The sequence below is a fragment of the Anabrus simplex genome, chromosome 1, assembly GCF_040414725.1.
Source record: "Anabrus simplex isolate iqAnaSimp1 chromosome 1, ASM4041472v1, whole genome shotgun sequence".
NCBI classification, from domain to species: domain Eukaryota; kingdom Metazoa; phylum Arthropoda; class Insecta; order Orthoptera; family Tettigoniidae; genus Anabrus; species Anabrus simplex.
The window spans coordinates 314,315,115-314,341,609 of NC_090265.1; positions in this window are offsets into that span (position 1 = coordinate 314,315,115).

Genomic DNA, 26,495 nt, shown 5'->3' on the forward strand with positions numbered 1-26,495 from the left:
TAAATATAAATCAATTTGCTTTACGTCGCACCAACACAGATAGGTCTTATGGCGACAAAGAGGATAGAAGAGATAGGAAAGGGCTAGAAGTGGGAAGGAAGCGGCCGTGGTCTTAATTAAGGTACAGCACAAGCATGTGTCTGGTGTGAAAATGGGAAACCACCGAAAACCATTTTAACGGCTGCCGACGGTAGGATTTGAACCCACCATTCCCCGAATGCAAGCTCATAGCTACGCGACCCTAAACGCACGGCCAGCTAACTCGGTCATCTTTGAAAATGTCTTTTTCTATCAGCAGAGGCTTTTTTAAAATCGTCATATTTTGTATAGGCTACAGGAGATGTACAGTAGCCCACTGGTTTTCTGATTAAACATCATTTATTTAATCTATTGCATCAGTCTACTTACATACTCACTGTCCACGTACATCGGTAACCTCGTGATTCGATTATTGAAGTATTGTGCAATGATGCGACATACAAACTAAGAGAATGCCGAGTGGTTCTTCCAAATATAAAACAGACAATTTCGAGTGGTCATGAGCATGACTCATAGTCATAGGGTAGGCTAAATAATAATGTTATTGGCTTTATGTCCCACTATCAACTTTTAGGTTTTTTTGAGACGTCGAGGTGCTGGAATTTAGTCCTGCAGGAGCTCTTTTATGTGTCAGTAAATCTACTGACATGAGGCTGAGCACCTTCAAATACCACCGCACTGAGCTCGGCCCTGCCAAGTTGGGTTCAGAAGGCCAGCGCCTCGACCGTTTGAGCCACTCAGCCAGGTGTGGAGGCTAGAGAGCTGAGTTTAAGTAATTGTCGAACATCAACTAGTTATAAAGATACTGATTGATTAAACTAATACAGTAATTAGAATAACCTAATTGACTACCTACTTACAACCTAGGTACTTTGGAATTGTGTTCTATCTTTTTAACACTGCAAATAAATCCATGTATTGTTTAAAACTCCCTGTAAGAAGAGGACAGTGGATGCGAATAGGTATTATTTTCAAATGAGCTGAGCTCGAGAGTCCATTATAGCATACGATTTTTTCAGTGTACCATGACTCTGTATGTATTGCTTCAGAGGAAGTTCGGCTCCCCGCCAATGTCCAGTGTACCGATAATGAACCATGTGTGTGTTGTGTCTCACTGATCCATGACTGCGTACGATTCTTTCAGTGTGCCATGATTCACTGTGGCTCACTGCAGCGAAAGCTCGACTCCCCGCCAGTGTCCAGTGTGCCTATAAGGAGCCGTGTGTGTCGTTTGGCTCACTGAGCCGTGATTGTGCATGATTTGTGTGCCATGAGCTTGCCGTTCCTGTGAATCGATTCACTCGGACACTGAATGAATCGATACACTGCTTCGAATCAAGCACTCAGTAGCCTACAATAGTAGAGGTACATAGTACATTACCATTAAGATAGATAGCATTGCAAAGTAATTTGTCTTTACCATAATAACAATAATAATAATAATAATAATAATAATAATAATCGTATGGCCTCAGCTACCATGTGCAGACATTTCAAGTTGACGCCATCTGGCTGTCTGCTCGTCAATTTTGACGTTCCGTTATACTCTAGGCCCACTAGATGGCAGACCGAGTAAACCGAAACTCTCTTGGGCGTCTGTGGCTGAGATTTAATGAATTTTGTCGGGTAAACACCAAATGCGTCACCAGAGATCTTTTACATGCCGACATCGTACGACATGAAGTGTCGAATGGACTTTTTTCTGCCCTTCAAAAATCCGACTACCTCTGCCGGGTTTGAACCCGCTATATTGGGATTCGGAGGCCGTCACTCTACCACTGATCCACAGAGGCAGCTGTCTTTACCATGAAATACATCGTCGTCGTACATGACTGAATTACTATCAATATATCTTAGAGAAACTGTAATGTACATGAAACTGAAATTGAGTTAATTTCCACGATACATTCTTCCTATATAAAGGAGACCATGTAGCTTATCCACCTTCATTTCAGCCACATAAATATTCAGCAAAAATTGCAAAATCACATTAAAGGACAAATACAATTTTTTAAGTAGAAATAGTCTGGAACATAGATTAGTGAGGTTGGACATCCTGCGCGTCATCATTCAGGAGTCGCTGTTGAACATACTGTACTTGTCAAAACTAGTAAGTTTCTATTTTACACAATAATAGTGAAATGTTGATGAAGACGACATACACCCAGCCCCCGTGCCAGAGAAATTAACCAACGGTGGTTCAAATTCCCCACCCTGTCGAGAATCAAACCCACACCCTGTGACCAAAGGCCAGCACGCTAACCATTTAGCCATGGGGCCAGACAATAATAGTGAAAAAGCATGTTCACTGCAGCTATTGTTGACAGGATATTTCTTCTCTTTAAAGAACAATGAGTACCACGAATTAATATCCTGTTTTGTTGATTCCTGTAAACTTTGTATGTACGGTTTTGGTTCGCCAGTTCCTAGCGTATCTACTGAATGAAAACTTTGTAGACCAATGGATTCAGTTTTATGTTTATTGCCTTCAGTCGTCACGACAGTTTTTTCAATGACAACAGTCGCTCAATTACAAATCCTGTCAAACCTAACCTAACCCTGCGACAATCAGTGGTTTTCGATGGATCACTACCTAACCGGTCATTATAATTTGTTTTCGGTGGATCACAACCAAACCTGTCCCTATCAGTGGTTTTCGGAAGAATACAGTGGTTTTGTCACAAGTCAATACAGACTCTTGAATCAATGTGTGAAAATGGGAAAGTGTAGAAAACCCTCTTCAGGAATGCCAATCTCTAAGTCCATAGTCTTTTCAGCGTTGTCACACAGCTGAAATTCACTTTAGAAGTAATTGTAAAAAGTCGTATATAGGCTCTACAGATACATAGTACATTACCAATTCCATCTCGATTGCTATGATACGCACACTGCATAGCGGTTTTGCTCTATAGATAAATCATATTATAGTGAAAAAAAATTTGTTTAAAAAAAAATCTGTCTGGCATGAAGGTCCAGAAGGAAAATACTTTCATTGAATTCTTATTTATGTGCTCACCACCCTAGTAGGTTTAAATAAACCTTATAAATACGTTGTAAGACCCATTCTCGAATATGGATCTGCATGTTGGTTTAATAAATTCCCTAGAGAAAGTTCAAAGAAGAGCGATGCGTTTCGTAACTGGGAATAGAAGGAATACCATTAATTGGGAAAGTCTTGAATCTAGAAGAACTAGAGCTCGCCTGTGTGGTCTTTATAAGAGCTATACGGGAAGGGCTGCTTGGAGTTGTATTAGGAATAGGTTATAACCTCCCTCATTGTATCACTATTTGCAGCGATAGCCAGGAAGCGTTAAAAGCACTATGTGCAGTTAAAACAACATCAAAAATGGTATGGGAATGCCAAAGGATGTTAGATCAGCTGTGTGAATTTAGCTCAGTTACCCTATTACGGGTCCCTGGGCACACAGGTATCAGTGGAAATGAAGAAGCTGACAAACTAGCGAAACAAGGCTCAAAAGGTCCTTTTATAGGACCAGAGCCCTTCCTGGGAGTGTCACTCCGAAGCGTGAAACTGGTAATATCCCAGTGGACAAACCAGTCTCACTTAAGACATTTGGAAGAGGTTAACTATAGCAAGGCAGGCACGTGAACTTATCAAAGGGCCTAGCCAAAGTTATAAAAAGGTCCTGATAAATTTGAATAGGACCAGAATGCGAATGGTAGTTGGACTGTTGACAGGCCACAATACCTTAAAGAGACACCTACACATCATGAAAATCAGTCAGGATCCGATGTGTAGAAGATGCGGTAGGGAGGAGGAGACCTCCGCGCATGTGTTATGTCAGTGTGAGGCTCTTGCAAGCACTAGACATCGATACCTTGGCTCACATTTCGTGAGCCTGGAAGACATCAGGAATGCCAACATCCGGGCACTGGTATCCTTTATAGGAGCACTAGGTCTGGACTAGGCAAACCCGTTTAAGGGACACAAAGGGTCTTCACAGACCTACGTGTGGAGCCCTGCGAAGGCAGGGTTCACCCATTCTTTATCTATCTATCTATCTAACCTCCCTCATACTTATCGAGAAATTATCATAAGCATAAAATTAGGGCCAGAAACCAGCATACGGATGTATTGGAAATAATTAAATTGTGTATGAAACTGTACATGATGCTGGATTTAGAATGACTAGTAGTATTTCTTGTAATATTTTTTTCCATGGAATTCCTTTTTGTACTTGAGTTGTTGTAGTTGTTGGGTAGTATGATTTAACTTTATTATCACTTGTAGTGTTAAGCTAGTAGTAAGTTCAATCTATAGTATTGTAATTTGTAGTGTTAAGTACTGGAAATACTTAAGTTGTGTGTGAATATGTATATAATGACACTGGATTTAGAAAGTTTAATTAGTAGTATTTCTTGCTTGTTGTAATGTTGTTGTTGTTGTTGTTGTAGGGTAATTACGGTTTAACTTCACTTTATTATCACTTATAATGTTAAGCTAGTAGTAAGGTCAACCTATAATATTGTAAGCCAAATTGTTAAGCACTGTAAATACTTAAGTTGTGTGTGAATTTGTATATGATGTTGCTCGATTTAGAATATTAAACTAGCAGTAATTCTTGTTATATTTTCCTTCCATATATCTGCTTCTTGTACTCTTGTTGTTTGTTTGTTTGTTTGTTTCTTTGTTGTAGTTGGGTAATTATGTTAACTTTATTATCACATTACTGTAAGTGACCGTTGCCACCGGGGTATTTCCCATTTGCAATTTATTAATAATAATAATAATAATAATGAGTGACAGAGGTTTAACGTAATTTGGAAGGAATGTTTTGCGTATGATAAATGAGTACCAGTTAACTATTGGGGGCAAAGGCGGTCATGCGTTGAGCTAACCACTCCACCCCACCCCACCAAGTGCCAACGTCATGGATAGTGGAAGCCTTCACCTTCCCCCTTTCCAATGGCTTTCATGGTTTGTACGGAGATGACTTTGCTTTTTGCTTTTTAAATATTAGTATTCATGTTTATTATGTTTGTTTATTCATACCCCTGCTTTGTAATTCAGTGACCATGGAATGGCTCTAAATGTTGTAAATTATATTTATATTTACTTGTATTTATTTCCTTTTTCCTTATTGCACACGTTTGCTGTTGTTATTGTTATTACTACTACATATCGCTTAACATGTAAATAAACTAATATTTAATGCAGTAAATAATGCTTATCTCTTCGGATTCATTTCTTCGTTGCGTATTCGTTTTGCTATGACAACATGACTTCTTTATGATATAAATAAATATAAAATAAAAGTATTTCTTCCCAAACATATTTGTTATACGTGCACCAATCAGAGAACCAACTAGGGAAGTACCTCTTACTAAGGTGCATAATGTTTTTGCATACATGTATAATTGAAGAATTGAAGATCCATATACAGGTAAGTGGGTCGCCCATGTGGTAGGCCTATTACGCGTCATAGGAAACTGAGTGAACTGGCTGTGCAGTTTGATCACATTGCTGTTAGCTTGGTTTCAGGAGATGGTGATGTATTCGAACCCCACAGTTGGCAGGTCTGAAGTTTTTTTTTGCCCGTCATTTTCATTTCAGGCTAGTGCTGTGTCTGTACGCTTATTTACATCTTAAATCCTAGCCCTCTTTCCTATCCAATTCTTGCATCACAACCTGTCTTCATGTGATTTAAGCCAATATATATGTAAAAATCTGGTAATGTTGTAAGCTTGAGATACACCAACTTGTAAGCTGAAAATATGTTTAAAATGCCAAATGCCGAAAACCGTAAAAGTTCTTAGTGGGATGTAAAGCTGTTAGCATTATTATTAAAAGGAAGGACATATGTCTTATGTGGTAAGTCCTTGAACTTGCAGAAACCGCAATGAATTATTCAATCTATATTCCCTCCCCCCTTTCTTTAAGAATGCAGTTATAGTAATGCATACATCAGAATCAGAATAAAGGCAGGAAATGTTTAACATTATTTTAAGCGAGTGAAGGAGAGAATGTATGACTAGCTCATGTTGGCGGATTCGAGTTCGGCGGTATTTGAAAGTGCTCAAATACTCCAGCCTCATGTCTAGATCTACTGGTACATAAAGAACTCTTGCGGGACGAAATACTGGCACCTCGGTGTATGTGAAAACGATAGAAGTAGATAGTAGAACTAATATTCAATTCTGCAGTGAGCTTGAAGCTGACCTAATTTCCGTTCACGTAGCTTGGCACATTAGTATTCCTATATGTTTCCTGATAACCGTGAAGATATAACCAGCCTGCAGGCTGAAAATATGCCCAATCTCTCTCCTTAGGCTACGGGTTACCGGTATTGAAGAGAGAAGGAAATGTTCGCGCAAAAGAAAGGGAAGTCATTGGACTTTCGAAAATCACACTGCAAAGACTTATTAAACAAATTGCATCGTTTAACACGCCCCTATTTTCAAGAATATGGTTATAGTACGCCTACTGCATATCAAAATAAAGACAGATATATGTAACATTAATTTGAGTGAGAAAGGGTGTTTATTTCCTAAATTTCTCATTGAGCGTGGAAACCGACTTAATTATGAATATCTTGATTTATTTCATCTTAACTTTTATCATTTACTAGGGTAGGGAAACATTTATTATCGGTGTTTACATTGAGGTTAGTTTGTTTGGTTATGTCTGGTGATTTTAATATGTAACCAGGCAGGTTGGCAGCAGTGATCAGCCATTACAAAATAGAGAAAAGAAGAGCATCGGGCGGCGATATTTACTTTCTGGGGTATTTCGTTACGTGGCTATTACTATAGTTAACATATTCTTCTTCTTCTTCTTCTTTTTCTTCTTCTGCTTAGTAATTGTATGGACTTCGCGATTGCGTTATACCCAGCATTTAATACTCCTGGCATCTAACAAAAAATCTATGTAGGATAGTAACAAAAAAAAGGAAAGAAAAGTGAAAGTAATGGAGATAAACCGGAGTGTGTAAAAATAAACTATATACAGAGGTTGTAGCACATGTACAAAGGTAAAACACTTCACGCCATAGTGATCCTTCTCGGTAGCTGACTACAGAGACAAACAAGACCGGATCTACATAAATATGGGAAGGGAAATAGATACTAATCTTTGTTTTGGACAGGAAGTCTGCTATCCAATACAATATCTGAGTAGGTTACGGAAACTTTTTACCTAGGAGAGAACTCAATATTTTCTTATTTACCGAGATCCCTCGTTGTGTTAATGTGTGTATAGGCCTAAGAACGGAGCAAGCACCTGTTGTGGTTATACAACTTAGGGATTAACAGCGGGAAGGATGATAAAAGCTATTGTTACGTCTGGGTGGAAGGAGAAGCAGGACGAAAGGCTCAGGGGGATAGATCCTGTTTGTACAACCATTTGATAGAAAAACGCACCAAAGCCAAATAAGTCATATTGTGGTCAGGTACTTGTAGAGGCCAGAATCAAAATGTTAAGATTGTTTTACTTCTCAAAACAGTTTTGGAACGGCACCCTATCACTGAAAAGATTACACAAAGGTTCCTTTCTCCAGGTCATACTTTCCTCCCTAATGACAGCGACTTTCGAGATATGGAACGGGCTTTAAAATTTCAGCAGCGCCTCTATACCTTAAGTAGTAGGGCTGGGAGGGTTCTAAAACATTGGGAGCTGAGTCAGCGTTTTCCCATTAGGTCACTGACCCAACGACGTCACGGTCACGTGAGCATGACATCACAGCTATGTGCTATTGATTACAAACATGACCACGTGCTCTTGACAGCTGTTAGCTGTCATCTTGAGAGACCCTAACTTCACTTTTTGACCACGTGGGCGCGGCTAACCTCACTGCTGCCATCTTGACAGGTCCTATCCTGGAGCACTTAGTTGGCGCGAAATTTTGAACGACCCTAACCTCACTGCTAAGATCTTGACAGATCCTAACTACGTTCTCGTGTTCGGCGTGGAATTTTGAACGATCCTAATCTCACTGCGGTCATCTTGACAGGTCGTAACCACGTGCACGTGTTTGGCGCGGATTTTGAGTAAGTGCGCATGGCTAACCTCACTACTGCCATATTGACAGGTGCTCGTGCTCGTGTTTGGCGCGGAATTTTGAAAATGTGAACGACTCTAACCTCACAGCTGTTATCTTGAGGGGACTTAGCCACATGCTTTTGTATGGCGCAGAAATATGAACGATCCTACACTCACTGCTGTCATCTTGACGGGACTTAGCTACGCGCAGGCGCAGAATTTCGGAAAAGAGAATGACGTGAGGCCTAACTAAACATAACCTAGTTTTACGGCTAGATGCCCTTCCCAACGCCATCTTTCCAGATCTCCTTCTTGTACCATCTTGGAGAGGGCGTAACCTGACAGGGTCCTAGTTTTAAAGCTAGTTGCCCTTCCCGACACTATCTTGGACGGGCCTAACTTCAGAGGACTCTAGTTTTAAGACTAACTCCTCTTCTCGTCATGCCCCTTCCCGACACTATCTTGGAGGGGCCTAAGCCTCAGAGGATTCTAGTTTTAAGTCTAGCTGACCTTCTCGTCATGCCCTTCCCGACACTATCTTGGAGAGGCCTAACCTCAGAGGACTTTGGTTTTAAGGCTAGCTGCCCTTCTCCTCATCTCCCTTTCTCGACACCATCTTAAAGGGGTCTAACCTCAAAGAATCCTAGTTTTAAGGCTAGCTGGCCTTCTCGACATGCCCGTTCCCCGTTACCATATTAGAGGGGCCTATCCTTAGAGGACCCCTAGCTTTAAGGATAGCTGCCCTTCTCATCACGCCCCGAACGATAGCTAACCTTGTGATGTTTGGGACATCACTGCATGTTTTCAATTATTGAACTATATAATTAATTGATAAGATGTATATATTTAATCACTGATAGGTCATTTTTAAATTAATATGTATATGTATATAGGGTTTTTATCAACCATTTCAATCATCATTTTATTTCTTTGTATCGCGGCTATAACGTATTCTGAACGAACAAATTATTGGGTAAAGTATTTCAACATCATTCATATTAATAATTTGCAGTAAATTTTCCAACAGCCGTTGTGAGATGACCAGAGTCAGCAGGCTAATTTCAGCCCATTTCCAGGAAAAGTACGTCATCTAGGTTACGAGGGACCTCACCCTCTCTACCTCAGGAAGAGACAGTTGATACATTATAAACGCCGACTTTTCGAACTTCGCTACCTGACGCTTTATTTCAGCGGGGAAGTTCAGACTATGTGAATGGACGTAATGAAGTAACGTGATGGATTCACAGCAATACATAGGAGAAGGGATGAGACCTCGAATCTTACTGGACCATGTGATATGGCCGATGGAAGGAGACTTTTGAACGGATATACTTCGAAGACAAGAGCTGGAGAGGACATTCTTATTCTTACTCGTAAGCAGATTGTCACTCGTATTCGGACATTCTGATTCTCACTCTTGGTAGACACTCTTACTACGATTCTACGTCTGCACATCGGAGAAGATTTTAACTTAATTCACGTCGCATCTGAGCATATACTACTCAAAAGTTACTCTCATTGGGACTTGTTATCTCAATGACGAGAGGTAGTCAACGGGAGACCGGTTTTGACTAGTATATGAGAGGAGAGCTTTTATTATGAATTTAGCTACGCTACTGTTCCGTAATACGGAAGAATACAAGTGTGTTCTCTCCATGAACATAACCCATGTTGGTTTTGCATTTAAAATTAGGGCTCATTACGTCTTTATTTAAGGAGCAAAGTAGGAAGTGTTAAAGGCAGGAAAAGCATAAGTAGGACTGGAATCCAACAACAGATGACGCAGCCGGTACGAGAGATCCACCCATCATTAGCTTCAAGATAACAGAGTCTACATATGGTAAGCTAAAGGCATAAGTTACTGCAAGTCTTCGCGCAACAGTTAATTTCCTTAGAGTTAATTTCATTCAAATTTCTTTTGTTTCCGTAAGTACAGATTTCGTTAATACGCCGTTACGTCACGTTTTTCATCCTAATAAATAGCTGTTTTAATTTGTATGTTCTGAAATTATTATTAATGATCCTTAAATTCCAAGTTAGTGTACATAATGAATTTGTGTCCCGTCACCCTACCCCTGGGAGTTTTTTGAGTCTCATTACGTATTATTATTATTATTATTATTATTATTATTATTATTATTATTATTATTATTATGATTATTATTATTATTATGATTATTATTATTATTATTATTATTATTAATTATCAACTTTAGTTTTCAAGCCATAAGCTTGAAGGCTGGCGCCCATGGGATATTGTTTATGGAGAAACAATGAGATATCATTTATTTATTTTAATATTAAAGTGACCCGCCACGTTATATTTTGTCAAACATCTGTGGGCCGAGTGGGTACTTCACAACCTCACTGTTGTTATCTTGGCGGGACTTAGCCCCGTTCTCGGAATTTTGAAAAAGAGAACGAACCCTAACCTTGAATAATGTAATAAGTTATCATTACATGATAACAATACATTAATAACATATATCACCCCGTTTTGCTATGACTGTACTTACGTTATTGTTATATTATAAATCTGCTAAGCATGGTGAAGAGTTGTCTTCTCCTTTTTACCTCCGGATAAAATGTGTTGCAAAAGTTTTACAATTTTTTACTCACCTTTTTACCTTTTTTCGTTAGATAAAAGAAGAGGAGAAAGCGGTGTACCGATTCTATACAGTACTGAGAATTATATTAAAATAATTATCACATTTGGGTCAAGTTGTTAAAAAAAGGAAAAACATAAAAAAGTTAACAATTTGACTAACTGTTGTGTTGTTAATCGATTCTGACAGTAATCAATTTCTATTACCTTTTAGTTTTCCTGATCTGCCCTAGGGAATCAAACCCGAGACCTGTCCGGGGTCGCTATCTTTCTATCGGTGAATGAATCTATAACTAAGTAGTTACTAGACCTTGCAAATATTGTATGCCTCTTACCTAGAAGCGCCGGGTTCGTTTCCCCGGCGAGGTCAGGGAGTTTTACCTGGACCTGAAGGCTGACTAAACATTAAAATTCGTTTGACGTATGCGTTATTTATTAGAAATTAATTATGCTGTGAACCATTTCCAACAGTTGAATACGATATACAAAAGTTACACACTGAAATGAAAAAATAATTTTTACCAGTACCTGGTAGACTTTCTATCTCCAAACAATTTTCTTCGGTATAGTCTTATCACGTAAAAGCACTGAATTCTCTTAAAATCATGATTAAATTGTATATTTTATAAATCATCCAAAACATATACACTTTTATCAATATTCAAATAATCATGTCTTTTAAGCCACAGAATCCCCTGTCAACCAATACGGTTGTTCTTCATTTTTCTACCAGAATATGAAAAAATAATGACAGTATAACAGATAAGTTCAGACTGAAAGAAACATGCACAGAGTTTTTGAAAACACTGATCACTGGTATTTACAAATTTAAACTGAGACTGTAACCACTCCCTACTCAACACCACACACTCCGGAAGAAAGTGGAAATGTTTCTTTAAGAAATATAATATACTTTCGCACTGAAAAACTGATCAGTGGCATTTACAAATTTCAACTTAGAATGTAATCAGTCCCTACTCAACACAACACACTGCGGTTGAACGTAGAAATGTTTCTTTAAGAAATATAAGATACTCTGGCACTAAAACACTGTTCACTGTTGTTTACAAATTTAAACTGATAGACATAACACACTCCGGTGGAAGGTGGAATTGTTTCTTTGAGAAATATAAGATACTCTGGCACTTCTAATCGTTGTCGTTAAAATTCACTGTAGGAAGGATGTTGGACCCTTGACTATAAACGATCTGCCTCCTTTTTTTTCAATGAACCCGTTCGATACTACTAGGAAATGCTGAAGAGCCTGCCATATCTTGTCGTCCGTCTCCTCGAAATGTATCGTCATATGGGTTGATGAAATCTTCCATTCCTCTGCTGGTCTGATGCCCTGAAGTATGTCTCTGTCGTACAAGTGAAGGGACAACCTGTACTTGGACTTGGCATGTTCTACGGAATAGATGTAAGTTCCGTCCGGGCCACGAACTGGGGTACATTATTTTACCGAGTAAGTTGATGTAGGAAAAGCCAAGGACTGAACGACTCCTGCCCTTTGAACGTTTAACAATGCTGAAACCCCTGATCTACTTACACCTGCATTGCCCTCTGTAGAACGACCACTCTTGGATGTGTCGAATGTCATCGCCTTCGGGGTGGTCGTATACATGTCGAATTGCAGACCCATAAGCAGAACCACGTCCGCACACCTAATAAAGTATCTTAAAGCATTCTTTACAGCTATTATAGGGATTGATACTTCTAACGAAGTAAGGCTTGGCATGTACAGCGTGAAAATCTTCAAGCGATATAATGGAAGTGGCTCTACACTCTCCTTGACGTTCTCCCACCATTCCTCCAAACATCGTAGGAAGACGTTTATTAGGTGCTTCTCCTCGCCGTTTGACTCTGAACAAGTAGTAAGACCCATCTTTCTGTTCAAGATAGTATGGCCCTATAACAGATTCTCGAACAAGTATCCTCCGTCCGTCCTTTGGAACTTCCGTGATATCGCTTTGAACATCTCCCTTCGGTTTTTTCGAGAGTTCCGAACATCTCTTAAAATTTAGTTTCCTCTTCATTTGATTGTTCGGAAGAGCTTCTTCGTTGCAAGGAATCGTATCGGATGAATATTATATGCACTGAATCTCTTCTTCTGTAGAGAACACTCCCTTGTTCAATGAGTCGTCTAATAAGTCCTGAAAGTTTTGTGAGAATTGTTGAGCTAACGGTGATCGCCGTGGTGTTGTGACGTTACTTCGTGGGTTTTTTTTCTGCGGTGACTCGTCTACCTTCTCTGGAGTCTGCGTTGATGGTGGGAAGAGAGACTTCAACGTCGTGGCGGTAGTAGATGATTTTCTGAAAAAAAATTGTAAAAAATAAATTCATTTACTGTACTTTTAATATGAATATATATTCTTTTACATACATGTGTGTCTGCTTACCTTCAGAAAAGCCGAACTTGTTGCAAGCTGTTCTACATGATAAAAGAGAGGGAAGAATCAATCGCATGCTGAAATATATATATATTGTTCAAAGTTCATCTACCATCATCACTTTTAATACAGCAATGCGCACACCGGATGTAGGGCCAGAGAAAAGATTACATGCTACGACATGACACACCGACACACATAGGACATATAGCGACGCTGGGATAGGAGATATAAAGGAAACGACCGTGTTCTTAATTAAGGTACAGCCCCAGCATTTGCATAGAGGAAACTACACAAAACTATTATTTCGGGCTGTCGACAGTAGGATTCGAACCTATTATCTCCCGGATGCACGCTCACAGCCGCGCGCCCCTAACCGCACGGCCATTACAATTATTATTGCAATTATTATTATTATTATTATTATTATTATTATTATTATTATTATTATTATTATTATTATTATTATTATTATGGAAGTAACGCTATCCATTCATGGTTGCGATATCTTCCGCGATGTCGATAAAAGACAACACATACAACAATAATGGATAGGATAGCTGAGGTAGGAATCGAACCTACCTCTACTCAGTTTGACGGGGACCTAGGTAAAAAGTCTCTGACCTGCCTCGAAATCAAACCCCGGGGGGAGCCTGCGTCGTGCCACGCAATGTTGTTGTACCTAACCTAGTCACGATTCGAACTCTGGTGGGTTACTACAAGGAAGCGGTCGTGACCTTATGGTACAGCCCCAGCATTTGTCTCGTGTTAAAATGAGAAACCACGGAAAACCACATCTGGGATGGCTGAGGTGGGAATCGAACCTACCTCTACAGAGTTTAAGGGTGACCTATGTAAAAGATCTCTGAACTGTTGCGAAATCAAACTCCGGGAAGCCTGCATCGTGCGACGTAATGCTGTGTACCTGACCTAGTCAAGATTCGAACTCTGGTGGGTTACTACAAGGAAGCGGCCGTGGCCTTAAGGTACAGCCCCAGCATTTGGGGTCATGGGGATACAACTGAGGAGGATGACTAGTACCTCGCCTAGGCAGCCTTGCTGACAAGGAAGCGGCCATGACCTTAAGTTAGATACCGTCTCGGCATTTGCATAGAAGAAATTGCGGAAAACTACTTCTATGTTAGCTGAGGTGGGAATCGAACCTATCTCTACTCAGTTGACTATCCGAGGCTGTGTGGACACCGTTCCAGCCCTCGTAGCAGAGCTGGGAATCGAACTCGGGGCCCTCCAGGTAGCAGCTGACTACTACTCAACAGGGGCAGAAAGTTTAGTGATTTCTGCTACTTTACTGAAAAATATCGCAGCCTCTTAGTACAGCAGATATGTATTATTAATTTTATGTTTTAACACACACGTATAATGTAGTTTGTTCAGTCTGAAAGCAGTCCGTAGCTTGAGGCAGTAAATGCATTGCTTGCTCTGCAGAATAGCTTTGATATGGCCGGCCGAGAGGAAGTGACTCCCTTCGGGAGGCCTAAAGCCGGCTTTACATTTACGAGTCACTCTTTTTTTTTTTTTTGCTAGTTGTTTTACGTCGCACCGACACAGATAGGTCTTACGGCGACGATGGGACAGGAAAGGGCTAGGAGTGGGAAAGAAGCGGCCGTGGTCTTAATTAAGGTACAGCCCCAGCATTTTCCTGGTGTGAAAATGGGAAACCACCGAAAACCATTTTCAGGGCTGCCGACAGTGGGGTTCGAACCTACTATCTCCCGAATACTGGATACTGGCTGCATTTAATTTGAGTAACTCTTATACCAGTAGGCAACTCGGACTGACTCGGATAAGAAATCGTAAATATAAACGACGACTCATATGTAGGCCTACTCGTAGCTCGTATACGAATAGCAATCAAAATAGAGAGGCTTCCGACTTGCATCCGAGTTCGACTGTTTTAAAAATGGCGGAGACTAGATGTTTCAGGAAGTCTGGTGTAAATCTGGAGGGGGTCATTGATTTATACTACGGTGCGGAACGGCAGTGGAACGTTAAGTGTACTTAATATCGTGACATAAATTAGAGAAATAAGGCCTATGAAGGTAGAGCGTAAATGTTAAACATAACTGCGGATCTAGATGAAATTAAAATCAACAATTTGAGATCAAAATATGAGGTCTCCATTTTCAAACGACTCTTGTCCATGAGTAGAGTGCGGTACATATTTTTGACAAACTGAAAAAAAAGCTGTTGGTATGTTCTTTTTCTGATAGATCTAGTGCATTCCATCGTAGTTTGTTGACTAATGACCTAAATGACTTATCTAGATAGTTTCATAGGTAATGCAGCGCATATTCACTCCACAATCATTAAAAACTATTTGGTCAAAGGTCATTTTGGAACTGCCGAACGGAAAGGGGGCATTTTGTTTCTGAATGACATGAAGAAGGTCAATTTTTTGTTTCTGCATTACATACTTCTAATTTAAGTAATGTGAGTGGGAATTTGGATACTCCGTAATATCAATTACTCAAGAGTTTTATTGCAGAGCCATGACCGAGAGACATAAGATAATTTTTGCAAATGGAAATGTTCTGTAAATTTTTAATTTAAAGATTGATAATTCAAAGAAACTGCATATATTAAACAATTAAGAACAGTATAGCCTACTGAATTACAAAATAAACAATATTTTACTGTAATTGAAAAGTAATTTATCCTTGAAAATAGCAAAACTAAATAATTTACTAAACATAGGTCTATTAATCTTCATTGAAGTAATTTCCTTAAGGGAACACTGCCATCAAGTTACACCATGTCATCAATGTCCTCCATAAAACGACCATTTTCATCTTCTGAAATGTTTTCCTTATCTTCCACAGTATTTGACAGAAGGAGGGTTTTGTACAAGTGGAGTTTGAGAAGGTTCTTCCCTTAATATAGGACCAAAGTAGACCTGAAGTAGCTTCTTTATACCGCCTCTCTTGGGCTGCTTCAGTGGTACACCAGTAGCTGGCTGAATATCTCTAGCATTTCTCCCTGGGTGACAAACTTTCCTATCTACACGAGTATCAGTGTTGTAGGATACCTCGTCACGTACAAGCACTGAAAGCAGCAAATATTCCAACAGATTAATTACCCAAGGATGCCGAATATTGATTGATTGATTGTACTAGAATACTATTATAATTACAGATACTTCAAATACAACATTTTGATTTCCAACCCTGTTTCTCATTTTACATCCCTTTCATTCATTAGACCTTATTATTTACCTTCCAAACTTACCTTCATATATTCTGCTTTCAAAAATTTAACAGTTCACATTTTCGTGGAGTGAACAAGAAAATAGTTGAGGCTGATATACGCGTCAAAACTTCTAATGATTTGTAGCTATCTCAAGCAGCCAAAAATATCAGACCGGGCGAGTTGGCCGTGCGTGTAGAGGCGCGCGGCTGTGAGCTTGCATCCGGGAGATAGTAGGTTCGAATCCCACTATCGGCAGCCCTGAAGATGGTTTTCCGTGGTTTCCCATTTTCACACCAGGAAAATGCTGGGGCTGTACCTTAATTAAGGCCACGGCCGCTTCCTTCCAACTCGTAGGTCTTTCCTATCCCATCGTCGTCATAAGACCTATCTGTGTCGGTGCGATGTAAAGCCCCTAGAAAAAAAAAATATATATATATATATATCAGAGTCACTGAGAGTTGTAACTCAGAACTAATACAACATCTTAACTGAGTACTTCCTTTGGAAATGTGAGGAGCAACCTGAAAAGAATAAATTACTAGTAATATGCCAGTATTTAGTATATCGGCATTATAAAAGTCATTTCGTCCACTTACACCAAATGGTGCAACATTTCAAATGTACTAAAATTCATTTTTAGGACGTTTCTATAGCCATCTCCTCCCTCATTTAATAAATCAAGTAATAAATTTTCTTGTATTAAAAAAAGGAACTTAAACGCTTTTGACAGTTTTCGCTTCATTTTGTTATAATATTATATGCTTATTTCAGATACATTTTGATAAACATTGATAAATAAATTTCTCTCTGCTAAACAACAGTTACTAAAAACACTACATTGGCTAGGAAATGGTGGTCAGTACCATGGTATTGCAGATATGGATGGGATGGCAAAATCTTCGGTCTGTAGGTCAATACATTCTGCGGTAGCTGCAATAAATGATAAAAAATTTCCTCAAATTGTTCGTTGGCCTGAAAATACTGAACAAACAAGTTCCAAGAAGGATATTCCTGGAATCATTAATGAGCATAATATCTCTTACAAACGTCCAAATTTTCCGCTCAAAAGCTCCATGAGCTTTTCCCAAGTCAAATATTTCCATTCAACCATTTATTTTGTCTTGTTTTTTCAGACTCTCGCTGAATGCACCAAAACTAATCTTTCCTTCTTTCTATTTCCTTCAAAATGAATAACTTAGTTTCTCTTGACATCATTTTGCAGTGGCGAAGCTATTAGTTAATTAATGGGTAGGCAGTAAATCTTACCTTAAAGTTTCTTGTACAGTAGTTCCAAACGTCGAGTTGTCTTGGTTGCAAAATGGTCAGTCACTCGGTCCTTCAATACTTGATCACTCACCAATTTCTTCACAAGCATTTTCTCGATAGAAATGGTACGAAGACTGCCGAGTCTTTCATTGTTCATTGAATTACGCAAGTATGTTTTTAACCTCTTCAGAGTGCTCATACTCCCTTCAGTGGTCACAGGAAATGTTAATATTAAAGGAATCAATTTTGACATTTCCACAACCGGGCGAGTTGGCCGTGCAGTTAGAAGCGCGCAGCTGTGAGCTCGCATACGGGAGATAGTGGGTTCGAACCCCACTGTCGGCAGCCCTGAAGATGGTTTTCCGTGGTTTCCCACTTTCACACCAGGCAAATCCACCTTAAGGCTACGGCTGCTTCCTTCCCATTCCTTGGCCTTTCCTGTCCCATCGTCGCCATAAGACCTATCTGTGTCGGTGCGACGTAAAACAAAGAGCAATAACAATAATAGGACATTTCCACTTACACTGGTTCGAGGTCATTGAGGCACTGGCGTAGCCAAGGGGAGGGGGCCCAGTGGGGCCGCCCCCCCCCCCCAAATGTTTCCTGAAACTAGAGCGAGGATCAGCCGTTGTTTTACGTACGATAAGAACAACTTAAAACTTACGCCGAAATGACGAATTAACGTAGCGACAAAGAATCTACTAGCAGGGCTCAATACGGCCATTCATAATTCTCCATATTTGTACTGCTTGAATGAAAGGAAGACACTTAGGATTGTGATGCGCGGGGATATTTCACTGTAGAGGCCTCAGTATTGGGAATGTGTTGACAAATGCCAAAAGATGAGGAAAGGGGCAATTAGCCAGGGATTACTCAGTAGGGGGCCGGAACGTGACCACCGAGATAACGGGGTCCACAGCCAGAAACAGTTGAACAACATCGTGTCAGCTTTTGCAGATCAGTTCCAGGAAACTGGGGTTGTACCGTGGTTGAAAGATGTGCTGTGTTTAAGTTGCAGCGTTCGGAAGACTGTGACAGGATTGTGAGCTGCACGTTAGTTTCTCATTTTGTGCCATATAATAACTTTATTTGTCACTAAGGGCAAAATAATGTGCATCCTCGGTAAGTTATGATTTTTTTTTAAATTCTGATAGCAAGACAGATCGCAGATGCGTACCATAGTTCTATAGGTAGGTCTATATATTTTGTCAAATGCCCGGGGACTGATTGGAACTTCAAATGGCACCATCAAAAGTGCATGTAACTATCTTGTAATTAGCGGACGTGATAACTCAGTTCCAATGGTTCTATCTTCTCATCAAGACGGCCGAGGCTTGAATCGCAGTCGATGCATGAAACATTTTTAAAATTGGAAGTCACGTTCTATTGATACAGATTCTACTTAAAGCACTAGGTCGCGTGCCTTACCTTTCTTTAGTACTTTTGAGTAATAACCGCATCATTTATGATGGTGTATTTTGAGTATCAACCATTCTTCGGGCTTACCTTGTACCTTAAATGGTGAGTGGATGCAGTGGCGTACCCACGAAATAATTTCAGTGGCCAAGTCTAGGCCAGTAGCGTGGATACAACTTTTCCATGGAAGGGGTTGTGAAAAGATGTTTTATTTTGTATTTAGAATTTGCTTTACGTCGCACCGTAGGTCTTATGGCAACGATGGGAAAGTAAAGGGTTAGGAGTGGGAAGAAAGCGTTCGTAGCCTTAATTGTATGTTGTATGTTCAGTCTTCAGCCTTAAGGCTGGTTGGATCCTCAACAGCTCCGCCATCAGCTGTCATTAAGGTGTGGAAATGGGAAAGCACGGAAAACCATCTTTAGGGCTGCCGACAGTGGGGTTCGAAGCGGATGCAAGCACACAGCTGTGCGCCCTTAACCGCACGGCCAACTCGCCCTGTGGATATGAAAAGAAAGCCGGTCCTACCGAGTGCGGTGACGGATCTTCTGTAGATATTGATGGTTTTGATTGTTGCCATGTAATTATATCCAACAATCGAAATCATAGCTTCTGTATTCTAAACCGGCTGCATTATTGAAACTGTTCGTAAAATTGATATCGTTCTTCGTTTGTGAGGAAGTAGAATCTTCATTTATTTATTTTTTCTAAAAAAAAAAAAAAGAACCACTTTGGTACGACGCCCCGTGAAGGTGACTACCTGCCAGGTCGTAGATATTTCGATCACGGGAGACTCATGGCCAACTCTATTGCACCCACAAACAAGGCTGTATCTTCCCGATCCTATGCCTTTCTTAACTCTGTCAGTGGCGGGCATCGAATGCAGGATGCCTTAAGTCTAATTCTAAAATAAGGTGACCTGAAAGTAACAAGCCGACCCCGCGGTGTAGGGGTAGTTTGCCTGCCTCTTACCGGAGGCCCCGGGTTCGATTCCCGGCCAGGTCAGGGTTTTTACCTGGATCTGAGGACTGGTTCGAGGTACACTCAGCCCACGAGCTTATAATTGAGGAGCTATCTGACGGTGAGATAACGGCCCCGGTCTAGAAAGCCTAGAATAACGGCGGAGAGGATTCGTCGTGCTGACCACAGGACACCTCATAATTTGCAGGACTTCGGGCTGAACAGCGGTTGCTTGGTAGGCGATGGCCCTTCGGGGGTGTTACGCCATGGAGTTTGGTTTGGAAAAGTGTACAGAGAAGGAAGCGACACCCCTGCAAGGCTCTTTAGCTTCCAGCTAGTTCTTCCGTCCGGTCTCGTGCATTTAGGACAGTTGGAAAACGTACGCATTAATAAATGCTCTTCATAAAACCTGTGTAAACATACTAACTGAATTTATTTATAACAATAATCACAAACGCCTCCTTCTCATGTGGTTCACTTGGTTGAGTCGCTGTCCTTCTGAGTCCGAGTTCGCAGGTTCAAATCCAGACTTTGGTCGGTGGCCCTCAAAACGGTGTTGAAATGGCAACAGCTCCATGTCGTTGGTTTCTGGCACGTTAATAAAAATTATACATACGAATATTAGCGTCATAAAACTGTAACTTAATGCTACTATATTCTGCACCCCAGGCTTGCGAGGGAAACGAATTAACAATTTGCTTTACGTCGCAACGACACTGATAGGCCTTATGGTGACGGTGGGATAGGAAAGGCGTAGGAGTGGGATGGAAGCGGCCGTTCCCTTAATTAAGGTACAGCCCCAGCATTTTCCTGGTGTGAAAATGGGAAACCACGGGAAACCATTTTCAGGGCTGCCGACAGAAGGGTTCGAATCCACTGTCTCCCGGATGCAAGCTCACAACTGCGCTGCCCTAACCGCTAGGGAAACTAATAGGACAAGGTATACACTCCCTAGCATATGTTGTGACATATATTTTTCTTTACCAACTAACAAAATATCTATACCCATACCCCTTACATTCTATATTTATTTATTTATTAGTGCCTTTTTTACAGTGGCGAAGTTAGGGCTCGAGGCCCTCTCGTATACTTAACCACATACTAATCAAAATCTTAAATAAAATACTGAGATACGTAAAACAATTAAAACTACAAAAATGAATAGTTTTAAAAATAAATTTAAATACATTACTAACTAAATTAATATTAAAACATTAATATTGAAAAGTGCGGCTGCATGGCTAAATGGTTAGCGAGTTGACCTTTGGTCACAGGGGTCCTGGATTCGATTCCCAGCAGGGTCGGGAATTTTAACCATCATTGGTTAATTTCGCTAGCACGGGGGCTGGGTGTATGTGTCGTCGTCATCATCATTACATTCTCATCCCGACGCGCAGGTCGCCTACAGGTGTCAAATAAAAATACCTGCACCTGGCGAACCTAACATGTCCTCGGACACTCCTGGCACTAAAAGCCATACGCCATTTCATTTCAATATTAAAAACTCTTAAAAATGACATCCTCAGGCACGCACACATTCACACTTCAACCATTCAGTCAGCTGTCCTCAGCAGGTAGTCTCGGCAGGTTTAATTTAATTTCGTGTGGCTATTTCTAGCCGAGTGCAGCCCTTGTAAGGCAGACCCTCCGATGAGGGTGGGCGGCATCTGCCATGTGTAGGTAACTGCGTGTTATTGTGGTGGAGGATAGTGTTATGTGTGGTGTGTGAGTTGCAGGGATGTTGGGGACAGCACAAACACCCAGCCCCCGGGCCACTGGAATTCACCAATGAAGGTTAAAATCCCCGACCCGGGCGGGAATCGAACCCGGGACCCTCTGAACCGAAGGCCAGTACGCTGACCATTCAGCCAACGAGTCGGACGTCTCGGCAGGTGACCTTAAATCTTAATAAAGAGCTAGTTTCTCTGACCTGAGCTGACAGGGAATTCCATAATGTGACGCCGAACACCGCAAATAATCTATTAATATTGTATTTGTGCGGTGCAGTGGAATAGAAAGATAGGATCTAGAACGTGTATTTAAGTTGTGAAATTATGATAAAAAGGTGAATTTAGAAGAAATATACAGTGGCTGACTTTCAGCTAACACTCCTAAACACCATCGTTAAAGTGTGTAGATGCCGACGTTTATCAGGCTTCAGCCATGAGACAGCCTGATAGTATGGGGTGGTATGAACATCGTACCCGATGTTGTAAATAAATCTCAGGCAGGAATTCAGTGCTCGTTGAAGTTTAAGTGTTTCTTCTCTCGTCATATCAACTAACACAACGTAACAGTAATCAAGAATAGGGGGAATGAGTGTCTGTATTAGTTTTGCCTTTAGCTCAAATGTAAATATATCCCTCTGCCGTTTAAGAGGGTGAAGCACTCCAAAAGTCTTTTTTTTACGTATTTCTTTCGTGTGACCAGAACAATCAAGTGTTTCATTCATAATTAAGCCAAAATGTTTAACCGGTTTACTGTGGGGAATAATGTTCCCATTCTGTAGGATAGGCGGGATTGCGACATTGTTTGAGCAGCTCAGTAATTTTCGTGGTCCAATTATGATTGCCTGATATTTTGTGGAGTTTAGTATAAGAGAATTTCGTTGTGCATATATACTGAGTCATCAGAGGTCATTGTTAATATCTTGTCTTGCAGTGTCACGGATGGTATGTCATTGATATCTATATATATAAAATAAGAGTTTTGTCTGTACATTGCTCAGAATTTAAAAAGAATGGTATTTCTGTATCGGTCATGTCCACACTAACAAGAAAATGGGTTTTGTACTTTTCCGTAATTTCTGTCTGTCTGTCTGTCTGTCTGTCTGTCTGTCTGTCTGTCTGTCTGTCTGTCTGTCTGTCTGTCTGTCTGTCTGTCTGTCTGTACACGCATCACGAGAAAACGGCTCAAGAGAATTTAATGAAAATCGGAATGTAAAGTCGGGTGATGAACCGCTACAATCTAGGCTATAAATTATTTTAATCACGCTGAGTGAAATGGTAGTTTAGGGGAAGGCCTGAAATTTAATTCTCAAATATTTATGTTATTAGTGGTCGTATCTTCACGAAAATTGGTATGCAAAGTCGGGGAATAGGTCGCTATAATCTAGGATATCAATAATGTTATTCGCACTGAGTGAAATGGTAGTTTAGGGGAAGGCCTGAAATGTAATCTATATATATAAAATAAGAGTTTTGTCTGTACATTGCTCAGAATTTAAAAAGAATGGTATTTCTGTATCGGTCATGTCCACAGTAACAAGAAAATGCGTTTTTTACTTTTCCGTAATTTCTGTCTGTCTGTCTGTCTGTCTGTCTGTCTGTCTGTCTGTCTGTCTGTCTGTCTGTCTGTCTGTCTGTCTGTCTGTCTGTCTGTCTGTCTGTACACGCATCACGAGAACACGGCTCAAGAGAATTTAATGAAAATCGGAATATAAAGTCGGGTGATGAACCGCTACAATCTAGGCTATAAATTATTTTAATCACGCTGAGTGAAATGGTAGTTTAGGGGAAGGTCTGAAATTTAATTCTCAAATATTTATGTTATTAGTGGTCGTGTCTCAATGAAAATCGCTAGACAAAGATGGGAAATAAGTCGCTACAATATAGGCTATACACGCTGAGAAAAATAGTAGTTTAGGGGAAGGCCTAAAATTTAATTTTCAAATATTTATTTTATTAGTGGTCGTATCTTCACGAAAATTGGTCTGCAAAGTCGGGGAATAGGTCGCTATAATCTAGGATATCAATAATGTTATTCGCACTGAGTGAAATGGTAGTTTAGGGGAAATCTTGAAATGTAATCTATACAGGGTGTTAGGTGTATACGTGCAGATATTAAGCTAGTCGGCAAAGAAAAAGACATCTCACAAGATATGCTATGTACTTTTCATCTTGTCCTATTAGTTTGCCCATAACTGAGCCAAATATTTCAGGACCTAATGTGTTTTGAACGGCCGTAGCAGGATATGCCGGTTACGTCATTCTGTCCACGCGTAGTGGAAGTACAGTAGCAGAGTCTAGGGCTTGTTGAACCTGTTTCTTATCGCAGGCCAACACATGTTGTTGTGCACTTCCCCTAAAGGCTTGGCAAGTAGGAGAGGATGACTCACGTGCCAAGCCACTTGCTGAACTCGAAAACCGGTCTAGGGTACTCTGTGTGAAATGTACACAGGATCCTTACAGTGACCTCGAAGATACGCACCAGCACATACGTGCGAATAAAGTATTGTGTAATTGTGTGTGATTTATAAGACGTCAATGGCATTACTCAGTGATTCAAGCTGACAAAATGAAAGGAAATAATTAATAAGTAAATGAAAAATGAGCGCAACATTTCTGTGCTGTTATTGCAACAGTCTACGATGAATTTCTGACAATAGACAATGCGAGTTGTCTATGCTTATTCATACACTTTTCAGGTCAATGAAAGGACGGTGGACACCGAAAGAAAAGGCTGTAAGTATTCAGTCATATTGTTATTAATGAGACAGATTTCAAAATCCGTAGTTGCAACCATGCGTGAACATTGCTCGAAGGAAAAATAGCTACTGTGGATTTCTTTTGCTAGATGCTTTACGTCGCACCGACACAAATAGGTCTTATGGCGACGATGGGACAGGAAAGGGCTAGGAGTGGGAAGGAAGGGGCCGTGGCCTTAATTAAGGTACAGCCCCAGCATTTGCCTGGTGTGAAAATGGGAAACCACGGAAAATCATCTTCAGGGCCGCCGACAGTGGGGTTCAAACCTGCTATCTCCCGAATACTGGATACTGGCCGCAGTTAAGGGACTGCGGCTATCGAGCTCGGTCTACTGTGGAATTGCCGCCGGGCATTTCTAATAGAAGGCTTATTCTTCTTTTTCCTAATCTGTTTACCTTCCAGGGTTGGTTTTCTCTCGGACTCAGCGAGGGATCCCACCTCTACCGCCTGAAGGGCAGTGTCCTGGAGCGTGAGACATTGGGTCGGGGATACAACTGGGGAGAATGACCAGTACCTCGCCCAGGCGGCCTCACCTTCTATGCTGAACACAGAGGTCTTGTGTAGGCCTTTCGGGGGAATGGGGAGATTGGAAGGGATACAAAGGAAGAGGGAAGGAAGCGGCCGTGGCCTTAAGTTAGGTACCATCCCGGCATTTGCCTGGAGAAGTGCGAAACTACGGGAAACCACTTTCAGGATGGCTGAGGTGGGAATCGAACCACCTCTACTCAGTTCACCTCCCGAGGCTTAGTGGACCCCGTTCCAGCCCTCGTACCACTTTTCAAATTTCGTGGCGGAGCTGGGGATGGAACACGGGCCTCCGGGGGTTGGCAGCTAATCACACTAACCACTATACCACAGAGGTGGACAGAAGGCTAATTACTGGACAGTAAGTGCCGATAGGTAATGTAACGGACCCGTTTAATTAAAACGTCCGTAATAATAATGTTACTACTACTACTACTACTACTACTACTAATATCTTTACTTTCCACTAACTAATTTTCACGGTTTTCGAAGACGCTGAAGTGCCAGAGTTTTGTAAAGCAGTACTTTTTTAAATGCAAGTAAATCCACAGACACGAGACTGGCGTATTTCAGCACCTTCAAATACCATCGAACTGAGCCGCCATCGAACCTGCCAAGGTGGGATCAGAAGACCAGCGCTCTATCGTCCGAGCTACGCAGACCGGCATTGGAGCTTAGAGTAAGTTGATCGTGCGGTTAGGGGCGCGCAGCTTTGAGCTTGTATTCTGGTGATAGTGGGTTCGAACTCCACTGCCGGTAGCCGGGAAGATGGTTTTCCGTAGCTTCCCATTTTCACATCAGGGAAATGCTGGAACTGTACCCTTATTAGACTTCGAACGCTTCCTTTCCACTTGTATCCCTTTTCTCTCCCATCGTCGCCGTAAGACCTATTTGTGTCGGTGCGACGTAAAACAATTTGTAAGTACATGCTTCGGCAATTTCGGAGACATGTCTGCAATTATAATATTAATAATAATTCGGACCTGTTAAAAGTTCACTATTTTCTTTAGTGTTTTCTGACAGATTACGAGCTACGAAGTTTGAGTGGGGCGATTAACTTTTATTTTCATAATAGTCAGTAATAATAGACTAACACAGTTTTTATAATAATATTGTTAGTGGCTTTTCGACGGATGCAAGCTAATCGCACGGTCAACTCGCCCAATAATAATAATAATAATAATAATAATAATAATAATAATAATAATAATAATAATAATAATAATAATAATAATTGTAAATCTTCACGTGCCAATGGAGACGCGCGGTGTCAGAATTTTGCCCACAGGTATTCTTTAAGGTGCCCGTAAATCTACCGATCAGAAGCGGTCGTATTTGAGCACCTTCAAATACCAGCGGACTGAGCCAGGATCGAGCCTGCAAAGTTCATGAAACCAGTGCTTGAACCGTCTGAGCCACTCAGCCTGGCAACGTTTATTTTGATACGTTGAATAGGCACTGCAAAATCAGCAGTAAGCTAGAAGGTTCTCATTTACATTTAAACATGTTCTCTTCGGTTGGAAGCACGAAAGGAAGGTACGTTTAATTAATTTATGTTTATAACATGTCCCTTACTGGTATGAAGTAAAACGTTCGATGTGTTT